This window comes from Felis catus, chromosome C1, assembly GCF_018350175.1.
Source record: "Felis catus isolate Fca126 chromosome C1, F.catus_Fca126_mat1.0, whole genome shotgun sequence".
Classification (NCBI taxonomy): Eukaryota; Metazoa; Chordata; class Mammalia; order Carnivora; family Felidae; genus Felis; species Felis catus.
This window is the reverse complement of record NC_058375.1, coordinates 33,917,922-33,933,484: the sequence shown is the minus strand read 5'-3', so window position 1 is coordinate 33,933,484 and position 15,563 is coordinate 33,917,922. Positions and strand designations below refer to the sequence as shown.

At 46.1% G+C, this 15,563-nt stretch overlaps 1 pseudogene; it reads right to left on the bottom strand.

Annotated features, from left to right (window-relative positions):
- Window positions 1-9,495: 9,495 nt before the first annotated feature.
- LOC101096747 lies at window positions 9,496-10,279 on the bottom strand (annotated as a pseudogene).
- Window positions 10,280-15,563: the final 5,284 nt, after the last annotated feature.

Sequence of the window (15,563 nt, the reverse complement as noted above, 5' to 3'; positions counted from 1 at the left end):
GGCAGGAAAGGGAGGAAGCCAGTGGCTTCCGCCTATTGAGGAGGGATGGGGGGAGGATATTGTTCTAGGGTCTCCCCTCCTCCCCAGCACATACACACAATACAGCCCAGGCAATTCCTCATGTATGTGCCCAGGACACAGTTACATGGGTGTTCCGGAGAGCCGTTCACAGGTGTAAAAGTGGACAAAGGAACACAAGAACTCCCACTCAGGGCAAGAAAGGCGCTTCGACTCTATCTTGTGTATGTAGGGTGGACGAGTTTTTCCTTCCAGGTTCTTTGGCTGTTCTAATAATTGATGTGAGACAGATTAACGGGACAAAAAAGTTTAATAACATGGATAGCTCTTGTATACACAGGAGTGAAGGGGTTCAGAACAAGTCTTCCTGCAGTGTGCCTCCTTGGCATGAAGATTATTTTGAGCTAAAAATATTTAAGACCCAGCAGATTCAGATAGCTCCCTTTCAACTGCCTGAATTTATATTGGAAAGGGTGCCTGTACCAGGAAGAAAGCTGCTCGCAGAGATTCATTTTTTCTTTATTTTTAATGTTTATTTTTGAGAGAGAGAGAGAGAGAAGGTGAGCAGGGAGAGAGAGAGGAGACACAGAATCCGAAGCAGGCTCCAGGCTCTGAGCTGTCAGCACAGGACCCGACACGGGGCTCGAACTCACGGACCGCGAGATCATGACCTGGGTTGCAGCCAAATGCTTAACCAACTGAGCCACCCAGGCGCCCCGGCAGAGATTCCTTTTTGCCTAAGAAACTTAACTGCATAACAGGCCACCCTTTTTTTTTTTTTTTTTTATCAACGTTTATTTATTTTTGGGACAGAGAGAGACAGAGCATGAACGGGGGAGGGGCAGAGAGAGAGGGAGACACAGAATCGGAAACAGGCTCCAGGCTCCGAGCCATCAGCCCAGAGCCTGACACGGGGCTCGAACCCACGGACCGCGAGATTGTGACCTGGCTGAAGTCGGAAGCTTAACCGACTGCGCCACCCAGGCGCCCCCAGGCCACCCTTTTTTTAAAATTTGAGTTATAATTAATGTACAGTGTTATGTTGGTTTCAGATGTACAACATAATGATTCAACAATTTTATACATTATTCAGTGCTCCTCACGATCTGTGTAGATTGTCACCAGACAACATTATTATAATATTGTTGACTATATTCCCCATGCTGTACTTTTACTCCCTGTGACTTTTTGTTTATAACCGGACGTTTGTACCTCTTAATCCCCTTTATCTATTTTATCCATCCCCTCTGGCAACAGCCACTTTGTTCTATGCATTTGAGTCTGTTTCTTGTTTGTTTGTTTTGTTTTTTAGACTCCACATATAAGGCAAATCTTATGGTGTTTGTTTTTGTGTGACTTAATTCACTTAGCATAATACCCTCTGGGTCCATTCATGTTGTTGCAAATGGCGAGATCTTTTTTTTTTTTAAGCTTATTTATTTTGAGAGAAAGGGAGGGAGAGGGATTGGGAGAGAGTGCACGAGGAGGAGGGGGAGAGAAGAAGGGAGAGAGAGAATCCCAAACAGGCTCCACACTGTCAGCGCAGAGCCTGACATCGGGCTGGATCCCACGAACCGTTGATCATGACCTAAAGATCGCATTTTTTTTTTTTTTTTTTTTTTTATGGCTGGGTGACATATCGTTGTATATTTACACCACATCCTCCTTATCCATTCATCTGTTGGTGGACACTTAGGTTGCTTCCATATCTTGGCTGTTGTAAACAATGCTGCAGAAAAAAATAGGGGTGTATATATTTTTTCAAATTAGCGTTTTCGCTTTTTGGGGGGGGGGTGGTTAATACCCAGCAGGACAAATACTGGATCATATGGTAGTATGGAGGAAGCTCCATGCTATTTCCTACAATGGCCGCACCAATTTACATTCCTACCAACTATGTTCCGAGGGTTCCTTTTTCTCCACATGCTCACCAACACTTGTTCTTTCTTGTCTTTTTGATTTTAGCCTTTCTGACACAATGGTATCTCATTGTGGTTTTGATTTGCATTTCCCTAATGACTTGTGATATTGAACATCTTTTCATATGTCTGTTGGCCATCTGTGTATCTTCTTTGGAAGAATATCTATTCAGGGCTTCTCATTTTTTAAATAAGATTCTTTGTGAGGTGTTTTTGGTGGTGTAGAATTTCTTTTTATAGTTTAGGTATCAACCACTTATTGGGTCCATTATTTGCAAATCTCTTCTCCTATTCAGTAGGTTGCCTTTTCATTTTGTCGATGGTTTCCTTCACTGTGCACATAATGGGGAAATCTTTGTTTTTCATTCATCTCTTCTGCCTTCCTGCAAATGCCCACCTCCTCTTTGTATCCCAACCTTGCCTTAGCTCAGGATGTTATATAAACTTCAGCTACCTGGCTGTTCTTTGGGTCTCATATTTTACAGGGCTCCCATACATATGTAAGTAAATTTGTTTTTCTCCTATTAATTTGGTTTATGTCAATTTAATTATTCGACGAGCTAAAGGACCTAAAAGGGAAAAAAATTTTCCACCTCCGCAGGAGGGACCCAGGAAAAATGAGTAACTCCTAGAAATGGCCAAAGCCAAATACCATCTTCAGGGTCGCCTGGGTGGCTCAGTCGGGTTAAGCGTCCAACTTCGGCTCAGGTCATGATCGCGCGGTCCGTGAGTTCGAGCCCCGCATCAGGCTCTGTGCTGACAGCTCCCCCGCTCATGCTGTGTCTCTCTCTGTCTCTCAAAAATGAATGGACGTTTAAAAAATAAAAACCCTTCAGCTAAAGACAGAAGAGGATGCTGGGGGTGGCAAGTCAGTTATGGGAGACTACGAGAAAAGCACCGTAAACATGGGTAGGGTGGTTGTACAGATGTAAGTTTTTGCCCTCTGTTGATAAGACATTCTAGAGATTGAGTCATTCCCTTATTCCTGGTACAATAAGAGGGAGACACTCTTATAAGTGGAGATTTTCCTTATCAATGTTAATCTCCTACTAAAAGGAATTTTTACTTAGTTTTTAGAACTTCACCTGTGTCTTCTGTTTCTTAAAAACGACCAGCTTTGGGACGCCTGGGTGGCTCAGTCGGTTAAGCGTCCGACTTCAACTCAGGTCACGACCTCGCGGTCCGTGAGTTCGAGCCCCGCGTCGGGCTCTGGGCTGACAGCTCGGAGCCTGGAGCCTGCTTCCGATTCTGTGTCTCCCTCTCTCTCTGCTCCTCTCCTGTTCATGCTCTGTCTCTCTCTGTCTCAAAAATAAATAAACGTTAAAAAAAAAAAAACTAAAAAGAAAAAAACCCGACCAGCTTCAATAATCGATATGCCAACGAGATAGATTTCAGGGTGATATATTTTGCTTCCCTTCATATAGTTTTCTCATTTTACAGATGGGAAAAGTGAGGCCCGCATGGTTTGGGGGCACTCTGAGGTTGTGGCAAGGCTGGGACTTGAACTTCTGAGAGAGAACTTCAGGAGAGACTTTGCTGCTGTAGCATGAAAAGATCAGGGAAGATCCCCCTACCTCATAGGCCCGTAGACCCTGCTTTCCTAGGTGCGAGGCTGGGAAGGAGGAACTTTGGATGAGTCTCAGGGCGGGAGTGAGGTGGTTGATGCCTCTGACGAGTCTTCAGTTCATCTTGGTGCCAAGGTCTTTGAATCTGGCATGAGAAAGTTGCCAGGGAATGCCGGAGGAGCACTTTGGCAGGTTGTAGGCACGGGTCACTTTCGTGGAACATCTCCCTCGGTTCTGGGAAAACCTGGTGGGCCTGATAGCATGTTGCAAATGTGTGGAGAATGTTCTGGCAGCATCTGTTCTTCTGGAAAGTGACACAGATACTAGCACAAGTGTCTGCTCCGAATGGAGAAGTTTGAGCCTGTGACATGTGTCAAGGCTCCGGGCCCATCTGCCCCCCCCCCCCCCCCCCCCCCGTGGGCTTTTCAGCTGGGAAACACACTCAGCAGTAAAGATCTGTAGATTAATGCAGCACAAGTGGTGTGGACTTCATTTACAAAGACTTGTGTTATACAACAATGTCCTGGAAGTGGAAAAGTGTATTTTTACAGGTCTTGAAATCACGTTGCGGAGAATTTAGTGCACGTGTTGCCCCAGGGAGCATTGCTGCAAGTAATTTAAACAGCACCGATTTATAGACAGCGAGTCACTCATGAAATATCCCTGCACAGACACGTTTTGAGTATGTTGTTGTACGTGGATCTGCTGTTGCAATAGGCATACCTAAAACCATAATGCACATCTTCAAGCCTCAGCTGCTGGGAAGTCCTAGACTAGAAACAATGTTAACGCACATATGCAGCTCTACACATTGAAAGGTCGAGCCTTGAACCCAAACAAACTAAACTGATGACGAAAGAGCTAAACTAAAGATAGTTTTTTTTAAAGCACAGGAATAGCAGCATGGCCAGCCCCACACAAGGCTGATAATTCACTGTTGACAAAGCTGCCTGCCTTGGAAAGGTGGGGATTCCAGCTGTTGGCATGGGGGCACATCCAGGAGTGTTGTCATGTTGCCAGGGGGTTCAGGGCAGCTGGGCTTCCTAGTGGAAAGCTGAAAAGTGGAGATTTTAGTGCCGTTTACATTGAGACTTTTAAACTCTATGTGCCAATTTTAGTTTCCAAACGCCAAGTGTTTGGGCCCTACAATTGCAGCGTTACCGGTAAGAGACCATAGTTGGGCCAGAAAGGAAAGGGAAATGAAATGAACTATCATTTGCCCCTAACAACTGAAAAATGGACTTGTGTTTTTGGAGCTCTCAAGACCCAGTGGGGCAGCCTCATGCTCCACGGTAGACTGTGGAGCTCAATAGGTCTGCAAGTGGGGCACCTGGGTGGCTCAGTTGGTTGAGCGTCCAGCCTCAGCTCAGGTCATGATCTCGCGGTTCGTGGGTTCAAGCCCCTCATCAGGCTCTGTGCTGACAGCTCAGAGCCTGGAGCCTACTTCGGATTCTGTGTCTCCCTCTCACTCTGCCCCTCTCCCACTTGTGCTCTTTCTCTGCCTCTCAAAAATAAAGAAATGTGATAGAAAAATTAAAAAAAAATAGGTCTGCATGTGCTCAGTAGGGTCAGTTATTTCCAGCGATCGTGAAAATCACTGTGTATTTTTCATAGCGGATCTAGATTTGGGGCTGCTGCTTTTGGAGAAGTAGTCTCCCTTGGTCCTTTCGGGTTGCCATAACAAAATACCTCAGATTGGGTGACTTATAAACAACATTTCTTACCGTTTGGGAGCCTAGAAGTTGGAGATCAGGTGCCAGCACTATCAAGGTGAGGGCTGTCTTCCAGGTCACAGTCCCTCACAGGGCAGGAGGGGACAGGGAGGTCTTGCAGAACTTTTTTTTTTTTAACGTTTAGAGAGAGAGACAGAGACAGTGTGAGCGGGAGTAGGGGCAGAGAGAGAAGGAGACACAGAATCCAAAGCAGGCTCCAAGCTCTGAGCTGTCAGCACAGAGCCTGATGTGGGGCTCGAACTCACGAACCGAGAGATCATGACCTGAACTGACGGGATGCTTAACTGACTGAGCCGCTCAGGTGTCCCTCCCAGACCTTTTTTTTTTAAATTTTTTTTCAACGTTTTTATTTATTTTTGGGACAGAGAGAGACAGAGCATGAACGGGGGAGGGGCAGAGAGAGAGGGAGACACAGAATCGGAAACAGGCTCCAGGCTCTGAGCCATCAGCCCAGAGCCTGACGCGGGGCTCGAGCTCATGCACCGCGAGATCGTGACCTGGCTGAAGTCGGACGCTTAACTGACTGCGCCACCCAGGCGCCCCTAGACCTTTTTAATAAAGGTATTAATCCCATTCATGCGGGCTCTGCTGGCCATGGCCCAATCACCTCCAAAGCCCCACCTCCTAACACCCGTTGGGCATGAGGATTTCAACATGAATTTTTTTGGGGGCGGGGGGGGGGGGGAACGGAAACATTCAGATCATAGACAGCACAGTCCTTCTCCAGGAGCAGGTTAATGAAACCAAGATGGGGACAGGGCAATAGCTTCACAGGAACCCATGCCTGCATCCACTTGCCTTCCAAGCCCCCTCCCGTGTGCCAGACCCTGGGCCACATGCTGAGGAGGCAGCCAACCGCAAGGACAAACCTCATGCTTTGAAATGTGTAGCCTCAAAGGCAGCAGAGATCCTTTCATGGCAGAAACCACAAGACTTGAAGCTTCAGGCCGTTTGTCTGAAGAACGGGAACCAACCCACTCTTTGGGGCAAGGCCCATGTTTTACTGGGGTTCCTATTAGAGGCTCAGTGTTTGATTCAGTGACACATGTAGTGATGTCTGATCCATACTGAGGTTCCTTTGGAATGATGTTTCTCTTGTGGGGAGGCTAGGTTCCAGAGTAACCGCTGCAGAACCGTAGGATCCGATTTGGCCCTGAGAATGCCCATCCCTGATTGTGCTACTTTCTTTCCTGCAGGCGCTAATAATTGCTCAGTCTGAGAAAAACGATAAGAGAAGCTGTCTTTTCCATTTTGACCAGAGGGACATAATTAACGTCCCCCTCCCCCCACCGACCACCTCTCTCCACACACACACACACACACACACACACACACAATGCCCAGCTACCGCCTGGCTACAGCATGTGTGTACTTCTTCAGCGACAGCTGTACTCTTTCATGGCCTCCTGCACCTCTGATACACGAACTTCAACTTCCTTGTAATAAATGTGTGTTTGTCATGTTGTATTATAACAGGGAAAGGCGTGGGGAGGGGCTGGGTCTTCCGTGGAGGGAATTTCCAGTTTCCATCACCCCACAAAGGGTGGTCCTCTCACAGGAACCCGGCACCAAATCAGCAGCCTGAATCGGAAATGGAGTCACTCTGGTGGAGACCGGGGGACGCACTGAATGGTGTGAATGTTCATGGAGGTTCTCTCTGGGATCCACGTGGGGTTGAGAAAGAAGTGAAACCGGAAGGGAAGAGGTGAATGCCTGGACTCTGAGGTGTTTCTCTCAGAGAAGAATTTGTTCTCCACGAGTGAGTTATAGGAGCAGCAAGAAATACCTGCTTCAAGGTTGAAGATAGGCGAGGTGGAGGAGTAGACTAGGCAGCTTGTCAAATCACGGGACCAATGTGTCCTCCTACTGCGCATGCCTGATAGGCAGCCCGCGCTGTTTGCCGTGTGGATTCTTTAACACCCGATGTGGTCTCCCCGTGCCCACAGGTAGAGCGCTCTGATGTCTCGCAGCAACATCAGATTGTTAGAAATATTCCCGAATGCTTACTCTTGCTTTTTGCCCTTGTCTCTTGTGACACACTAGTCTAGTGGGGTAACAGACGAAGAGGGTTAGGGGGATAGGTGGCTGGGGTCAGAGCCGAGGTCCGAATTTGTTTTGATTATAGCATTTCTGGGGTATGACAGCGTCTATAGTGTGACTGTGTGAGTGGCAAGGAAGTGAGGGCCACAAGATAGAAGGAAGTCCAACAGGGGTATGGAAGGGTCACCTGTAAAGATATGCTCCTTTTTTTCCCCTCACTGTTCAGAACATACTGTATCTTTACATAAAACAGACATATAAAGACTCTGCACTGGGCGTTTCCAACACAGTCCTTCCTGATTTGTGTACCACCTCTGTCTTGACTGTAAGACATCAAGAGTCTTAAACTATTTCAAGATGGAATTCTGTCCTTCTTACACAGCGGTTCAAAGTTCTCTTGGGGTGTGATGGGAAGGACAGACCTCCTCCAAATGATGGGGGTTGAGTTGGCCATGTTGGTCTCCTTGGCCAAGTATGACCAATGAGCGTCCTACTTGACCCCATGGTGCTCAGAGGACTCCAGACCATGGGAGACCTGCTGTATTTGCTTATTTGGGGCTGGGGACTGCTTTTCTCCAAGTTGGTCCATCTCCCGTCTTCCATTCTCTTCTGTGAATGGAGGTCGTGGGGGTGGGGCAGGGAAGGGGAGGAAGTGGGGAAAAATAGGGAGCAGTAGACCACGTTGGGTAGTGGGCAGGAGGCTGGGTGGGAGCTTAGTCTTAGGGACGAGGGCTGGCTGGCTGGTCAAGGTCCCACTTAGATTGTACTTCAGATGGTGGTGGTCTTGGGGAAAATATCCTTTTCCCTCATCTTAGGTTTAAATCAAGAGACTACCTGACCTTTCACCTTGACCCTGTGAAGAAGTCAGGGATGGGGCTGGTGGCACCTGGCTGGGCTTCCTCAGCCTCAGAACTATGGGAAATGCTGACACTGCCTATAACCGCAGCCCAAAGGCTCTCGTGACTCTTGTTCTCCCGAGCTGGAGGAGGCAGTGCTTTGTTTGTTTGAATGAATTGTACTTCTTAAAACCATGTTAGATTGGGGCGCCTGGGTGGCGCAGTCGGTTGGGCGTCCGACTTCAGCCAGGTCACGATCTCACGGTCCGTGAGTTCGAGCCCCGCATCAGGCTCTGGGCTGATGGCTCAGAGCCTGGAGCCTGTTTCCGATTCTGTGTCTCCCTCTCTCTCTGCCCCTACCCCGTTCATGCTATGTCTCTCTCTGTCCCAAAAATAAAAAAAAAAAAAAAAAACAAAAAAAACAAAAAAAACGTTGAAAAAAAAAACCATGTTAGATTTACAGAAAAATGGAGAGGATAGTACAGAGTTCCCATGTATGCCACACTTAGTTTCTCCCCTACTATTAACATCTTACATTAGTATGATATATTTACCATAAGTAATGAGCCAATATCGATACATTGTTATTAATCAAAGTCCATAGTTTATTAGATTTAGTTTAGGCCTTTTTTCTGTTCCAGCATTCCATCCACGATACCACATTACATTTAGTTACCCTGACTCCTTAGGCTCTTCTTGGTGTGACTGTTTTTCTGGCTTCCTGTTTTTGATGACCTTGATAATTTTGATCAGTACTGGTCAAGTATTTTGCAGGATGTCCCTCTATGGGAATCTGTCTGATTTTTTTCTCCCAAGTTGGCTGGGGTTACAGATTTATCACTGTTGATATTGACTCCGAGCACCTAGCTGAGGTGCTATTTGTCAGGTTGTCCCGTTGAATTGTCACTTCTTTTCCCACCTTTCTGCACTGTCCTCTCCGAAGTCACTATATACAGCCCACACTTAAGGAGGGGGGACTTCTGCTCCTTCTTCTTGAGACTTTACATAAAGTATTCAGAATTCTTCTGAAAGGGAGATATGTCTCTCTTCCCTTCCACTTCTTTGTCTGGGCATTTATTTATTTATTTATTTATTTAATAGTCTGTCCTTTATTTCCCCCAAGTTGTTCCATGACTCACTGAAAAAGCAACGGACATTCTGCTCAGAATCCTTTCCTGACCTATCCTCCCATTCCCCCCCCTCGCCCCCCAGAACGCCATCCTGGCCATCTCTACCACTGTCCCGGTGTGGTCTCAGCCCCTCCACTTGACGGGATCTCCCGCACGCTTCATACGCCATCAGATGGACAATACTCCCTTTCCTGTGACCGGAGTTTCTCTCCATTTGTCTGTTTCTTCTGAATGAAGAAAAGCAATAAAGGTGGTTTGATGTCTGATCTTATTTATTTGTTCCTCTTACAACAGTCTCATTTTTGACTGGACTCAGACTTTGAGGTAGAGGCTGTCAGAGAAGACAGCCTCCGTCTCTTGGCAATCTGTCCCTGGCGCTTTTCTTTGGCCTCCTTCATTCTGGCCAAAAGCTTAGCATCTTCTGAGCCTCTTCCTTGTTTTTCTTCGTGCGCTGCTTCTTCAAAGCAATGCGCCGACGAAGTTTGTGTTGGAGGACACGTGGCGTAACAAGATGCTTTGGGTGCTTTGGTTCAAGGTTTCTTACCTTCTTTGTTTAGGGGCTTTCTCACAACATACTGGCGGATATCATCTTCCTTCGAGAGACTGACAAGCTTGCGGATTCTGCTAGCTCTCTTGGGCCCCAGGCGATGAGGCACGGTGGTATCAGTGAGTCCAGGAATATCCTTCTCCCCTTTTTTCACGATGACCAAGTTGAGAACACTGAGATTGGCATCCATGATGCAACCCCGAGCAGATTTGCGCTTTCTTTCTCCAGTCTTCCATGGTCGGTAGCAGGAATGCCCCTTACTCAGCAGTAGGCAGACAGGGCCATGGGTCAAGACACCCTGCTTCATGGGGAAGCCTTGTTTGTCATTGCCACCACTGATTCGGACCACGTAACCCTTCCATTCTTCCCCTACAGCATCAGCAGCAACTTCTGTGGCCATTCGTACCACAAAAGTTACGAAGTTTGCGTTCATGGTCCACTTCAATGAGTTTCTGGCAGCCAGTGGCTGGGAAAGAGATGTTCAGCTTCATTGTGGTCTATGTTTATTTATTTTTGAGAGACAGCGAGCACAAGCAGGGGAGGGGCAGAGAGAGAGGGAGACAGAAAATCCAAAGCAGGCTCCAGGCTCTGAGCTGTCAGCACAGAGCCCGACGTGGGGCTCGAACTCACAAAACCTGAGATCATGACCTGAGCCCGAGTCAGATGCTCAACAGACTGAGCCACCCGGGTGCCCCTGGTATCAGCCATTTCTGAGGAGCTGTGCTTTCTTTTACTTGAGAATGACTTTAGAAACCAAAAGCTGGGCACCAGGTATGCTCATTGCTCCTGGGATATTGCTGCTAGACCCTCTCAGCCAACAGAGCAAGGAAGTCTGTGTGTTTATACCAACTTGTGCATATACACATATCTATAAGTATTTCTATATTTAACGATTTGTATTTATATTAAGCTAAACGTGAGTTCATAGGATGTCTCCAACTCGAATCCATTACTACATGGGTGGGGGCAGTGCTTTTTGTCTCAGAACCACCCCCTCCCCTGCCAAACCCAACATTCATCCCTATTGCTTGATTTGTTAAAAGCCTATTTTTCAGAAACGAATCACATCTGATAGTGAGAGATTGTCCATAACGAGAACCAAATGCACTTTATGAGAAAGATAAAAGGTTAACCCACGATTATCAGTGAATTCACCTCAAGTGTCAGATTTGTAAGAAGCCTACTTGAAAGACTTCTCCTGGTAAGAACAGTCAGGAAAACTGAAACCGAAGACCAATGAAGGGTGTTCCAGCCCAATCAGAACACGTGGCAGGTTGTATTCTCCCACACTGGCAGCAGCGGTATCTCCTACCCCACGTGTTTTTCTTACAATGTGACCTTGACATTTGCCCTCCTGGGGGAGGTGGGGTCATGTTTCCTCTTCTTGGCCTTGGAGGGGATGGAGTCATCGGCAGTAAGACAAACGCAGAGGATGGGATGCTGCCTGGGTCAGAAAGACTAGACAGCTTCTAGTTCCTGGGAGCACTTGCACTGTCACTCTGAGCTGCCATGTAAACCTTCCCGCTTCTCTGAAGCCACCATGCTGTGAGGAAGCCCAAACCAGCTCCTGTAGAGAGTCCGCGTACAGAAACCTTGAAGTCACCTGATGAGAAAGAGATGGCTGGCCAGCCCCTAGCTGCTCCAGCTTCTCTCCTCTAACACTTTCCTACTTGTAGTTACTGTCTGGTAACCTAACTGTCTCATAAACCATCCAGCTGTGACTTTCCTCAATTCCTGACTTACAGAGACTGGGAGATATAATACAACAATTTTATTTGGAATGACCAAGTTTTGGGGTGGTTTACTTCACAGCAATATTTGCCGGGATGGAAAACATATTACATACAAAAGTAAATTAAAATTAGTAATTAAAATAACATGGAACTGGGACACAAACAGACCAATGGAAGAGAAAATCCAGAAATCGACCCAAATACATACAGGAACTTAGCATAGATTAAAAAGTGGTATTTCAAATCGGTGGGAAAAGTTGGCCTTTCTAATAATGGGTGTTGCAACAAATGGTAGCTGTCTGTAAAAAAATGAAGTTGGATCTATACATCATATATCAAGACAAACTCCAAATAGTCTAAGATTTAAATGTTAAAATTCAAGCCCACAAAAGAATTAGAAGAAAATGTGGGTGGATTCCCTTCTGACTTTGGATTGGGCAACCTTTCTAACTAAGCCTCAAAATCCACAGACCTTAAAAGATTAATCAAATTTACTGTATATAAGAAAAACCTGAAAGGCAAAATAAAAAAAAAGGAGGCAAATATCAAAAATATTTGTAATTCACATTGCAGATTAGAAATCAAAAACACATAAAATCCAATAGCTAAATGGGCAAGGACTATAAAAAAAGATAATATGTTAACTCACAATTTCATGATTATGAAAAGTTTATAGAAAATTAAATACAAATGGCCCTTTAAAATATAAAAATGTGCTCAGCCTTACTTGTAAAAAGAATAATTCAAAGTAAAACTCTTCTAAGTACCGTTTTCATCCATCAGTTTGGCAAAAACAATCTTGACAAGGCTGTGGGGAAGTAGGTATGCTCACATACAATACACGTTGGAATAGCTCCCACGGAGGGCAATTTGGAAATATCTGTCAAAATCCCAAACACGTTGACTCTCCGACACCCATTCTTGGGATCTAATCCTTACAGCGCTGTATGTAACGGCAGAAGATCGGCAAACACCCAAGTGTCAGTCAGCATGGGACTGGGCCGATAGATTTTGAGGAAGCCATATGATGGAATATTCTGTGGCTATAAAAATGGTTGAAGAAACTTTAAGTCTATATGAGGCTCTCCACAACACACTAGTGAAAAAAAATAAGACGCCAAACAGTGTGTGCAATATGTTGGCTTTCGCGTACGAGAGGAGAAAATAAGTGTGCATATTCATAGTGCTTGTATTTGCATAAAGAAACTGGAAGGACATCCCAGAAATTCATAAAAGTAAGTACTTGGGGTGAGCAGAATGAGGTAGTTGGGAGCAGGGGGCTGGGAGCAAGCATCATCACCGTCTGCCTTTTCCATTTTTCTGATCTCCGATCCACATTGCCTATTTGAGAATAAAGTAAAATTCACGTGACATAAAGGAATCCAGCTCTTCATATTTATTTCCTCAATTTGAAAAAAAGGCGAAAAGCATTCTACTATACATGAGACAACTGAGGAGCATGAATGTCTGGTTGTGGTATTAAGTACCACATTAGAGGCAGTGCTCAGCTGTAAACCAACCAAAGCATTCTTTTCTTGACTTTTATTTTAGGAAAGTTAAGGTCCCATTTCCTGCGGTCATCCCAAGGAGTTGGGCCCACCATTGTCCAAGTGACCCTCATGTTCAAGAGGGACAGAAAAGCCCAACTCTCCAAGGTCCACCACCTCCCTTAACAGGTCATTGAGACAACACGCTGATTTAAGCCCCTTCCATGGTCTTCCATGGTGTTCCACGTGGCTTCTTAACCTGCACTAAGGGTTTTAGATTGCATGTATTTGCAGAAACATCTGACAGGCTCCTTTGAAAACGCCTATGAATTCGACTTCATTTTCTATGTAGACACGTTCCACAGTCTTCTTGCAGAAAAGGTGGTGGGATGGAGACCCATCTGGGTGAGATTGTTATGCAAATTACACACAAAACACTATTCGTGAAATTTAGGGCTGGGTGGGTCGACAGAGGGTAAAGAAGACGAATCCTTCCAAGTTGCCCCTCAAAACTGACATCAAGGCCACTGGAGTAAGTGTCCGATCGGCCTTCTCGTAAGTCGCAGAGACTCCTCCCAAGGAAATCTGCCAGACAAGGGTACATCACCTGGTGTCCATGCAATTACTTCTGAAAATACGCAGCGTGAGGGTTCCATCTTTGCTTCTTGGATGTAAGTCAGGCTGTTATCTACAAACTGTGTGAAGTCAGTATGTGAAGTTGAATGTCGCTTTGTTTTCTGCACTGATGTTAAAGGAAATGGGTAGTTTCCACCCTGCCCTCCCCTTCGCATTCCTACGTTCTCCTGAAGCATGCCCTTGTGTATTGGCTCCTAGAATATTTTGAAAAGTATTTAAGATATTTCTTTGTTATGTGCAACCCCAAATGCTGCTGTTTTTATATATTCCATAAGTGCTTTATCTCTCTCTCCTCTTTGTCACAATTGCTTTTTGAAGAACCAAGTAAAATGTTGCCTAAGCAACTTACGAAGTTTTCTTTCGGTTGAAAGAAGCAACATGTTCACCCAATTCCTAAGTCCGTCTTTGCCTGAAATCGACTTAACCAATAAATCAGTCTCCATGTTGATACGCAAAGAAAAAAAAAAGTCATTCTTTTAAGATTTTTTTTTTTTTAGGTCAATCGGTGGAAACAATAGTAACTTCACTTAACTTCAGCAGCAACTGAAGCCGTGTTGTCAATTCAAAAACAGGTTTTGCTGTTCTTCCAGGAAATAACTGTACTTGGGAGGAAGTTTGTCAGCAAATGCTTCTGGAATGTCAGGCTGAGGCTGTGTTCCTGGAGTTAGCAAGTGAATGTGTGTGTGTGTTTTCACTCTGGGCTGAAAAGATGTGCCAGGTGTTTGTGACAAGCTGTGATGAGGACTGTCCATTGTATTCTTTCTCCTTGTTGGAGAAAGAAAGCTTCTGAGAACAAGCCCTTATTTAAAGGAAGCCCCAGTTAATCCAACAAGGCTTTGAATGAAGTCCCTTTCATGCAAACTGCTTCACGAAGGCCATTGGCCCCCACCCCTACCCCGAGAAACCCTATGAGGCCAGAAGCCGGAATCAACACCCCACAGAGGGTTCAGACAGTTCAAAGCTCAGGACTTACTTAAAATGTAACAGACGTTTACTGACCTCGGTCAGAATGAAAATGGCCCAGTAACACAAGCAGCAGCCTTCTGTGGAACACGGACAGACCTCCATCACCATGACTAACAGTTATTAAACATTTACAGGTGCTGGTGGAGGTGCTGACGCCTTCTCAGGAGCTCTCTGCCTTTGCGGTAGGTTTCCTGATTGTTATCCCCATTTTTCCCGCGAGGAAATGGATGCTCCTTCACATTAGCCAGAGAGCTTAACTCTGTACCAGGCCTGCTGGACTGTCCTACTAGAGAGCAGGCAGGTTGAAGTCCCCGGCAGCATTCGCCGGGAGGCTGCTCCCGGGGGCCCGTGTCACCCCCAAACTCCTAAAAACGATGTAAGAAAAGCCAACCCTTGTGTACTCTGAAAGCATTAGGGGTTTTACTCTGGAAAAATGAATTCAGGGCTGTGCTGGGTTATGATCAAGAGGGGGCCCGACAGAGATGGGCGGGCACGACTTCTCAGGGTGTCTGGCCTTGAGGGTACACAGGACCTGGTTTCACCCTCCTCGCCCTGAAACCCTAGCACCAAGAGCACACAACACAAAAGACTGTTGTCCTTCTGCCTCAAACAATAGCACGCCTCCTTAGATTACAAAGCACGTTTTATGAGAGAAAGCTGCCACCAGGGGCCACAGCCACGCATCCCACAGAATCCACAGCCTGGGCCAGTGATGGGGCTGCTTCCCGCTTGTTCGATCTCATTTCGAATATTGTTTGAGGATAAGAGGTAATGACGGCACAAGGCCATTAGCTCGCATGATTCATTGGTGGTGACACAGGGGTGTCAAGGAAACGTCTGAAGGCAGGGCCCCGACTCCCACCCTTTTCTTGACACGCTTTCCCCCTGAAGGCCCATCGGTGCTTTGCCAGCTCCATCCTGAGGAAGGGACGCTGGTACAGCAACATGGGGCA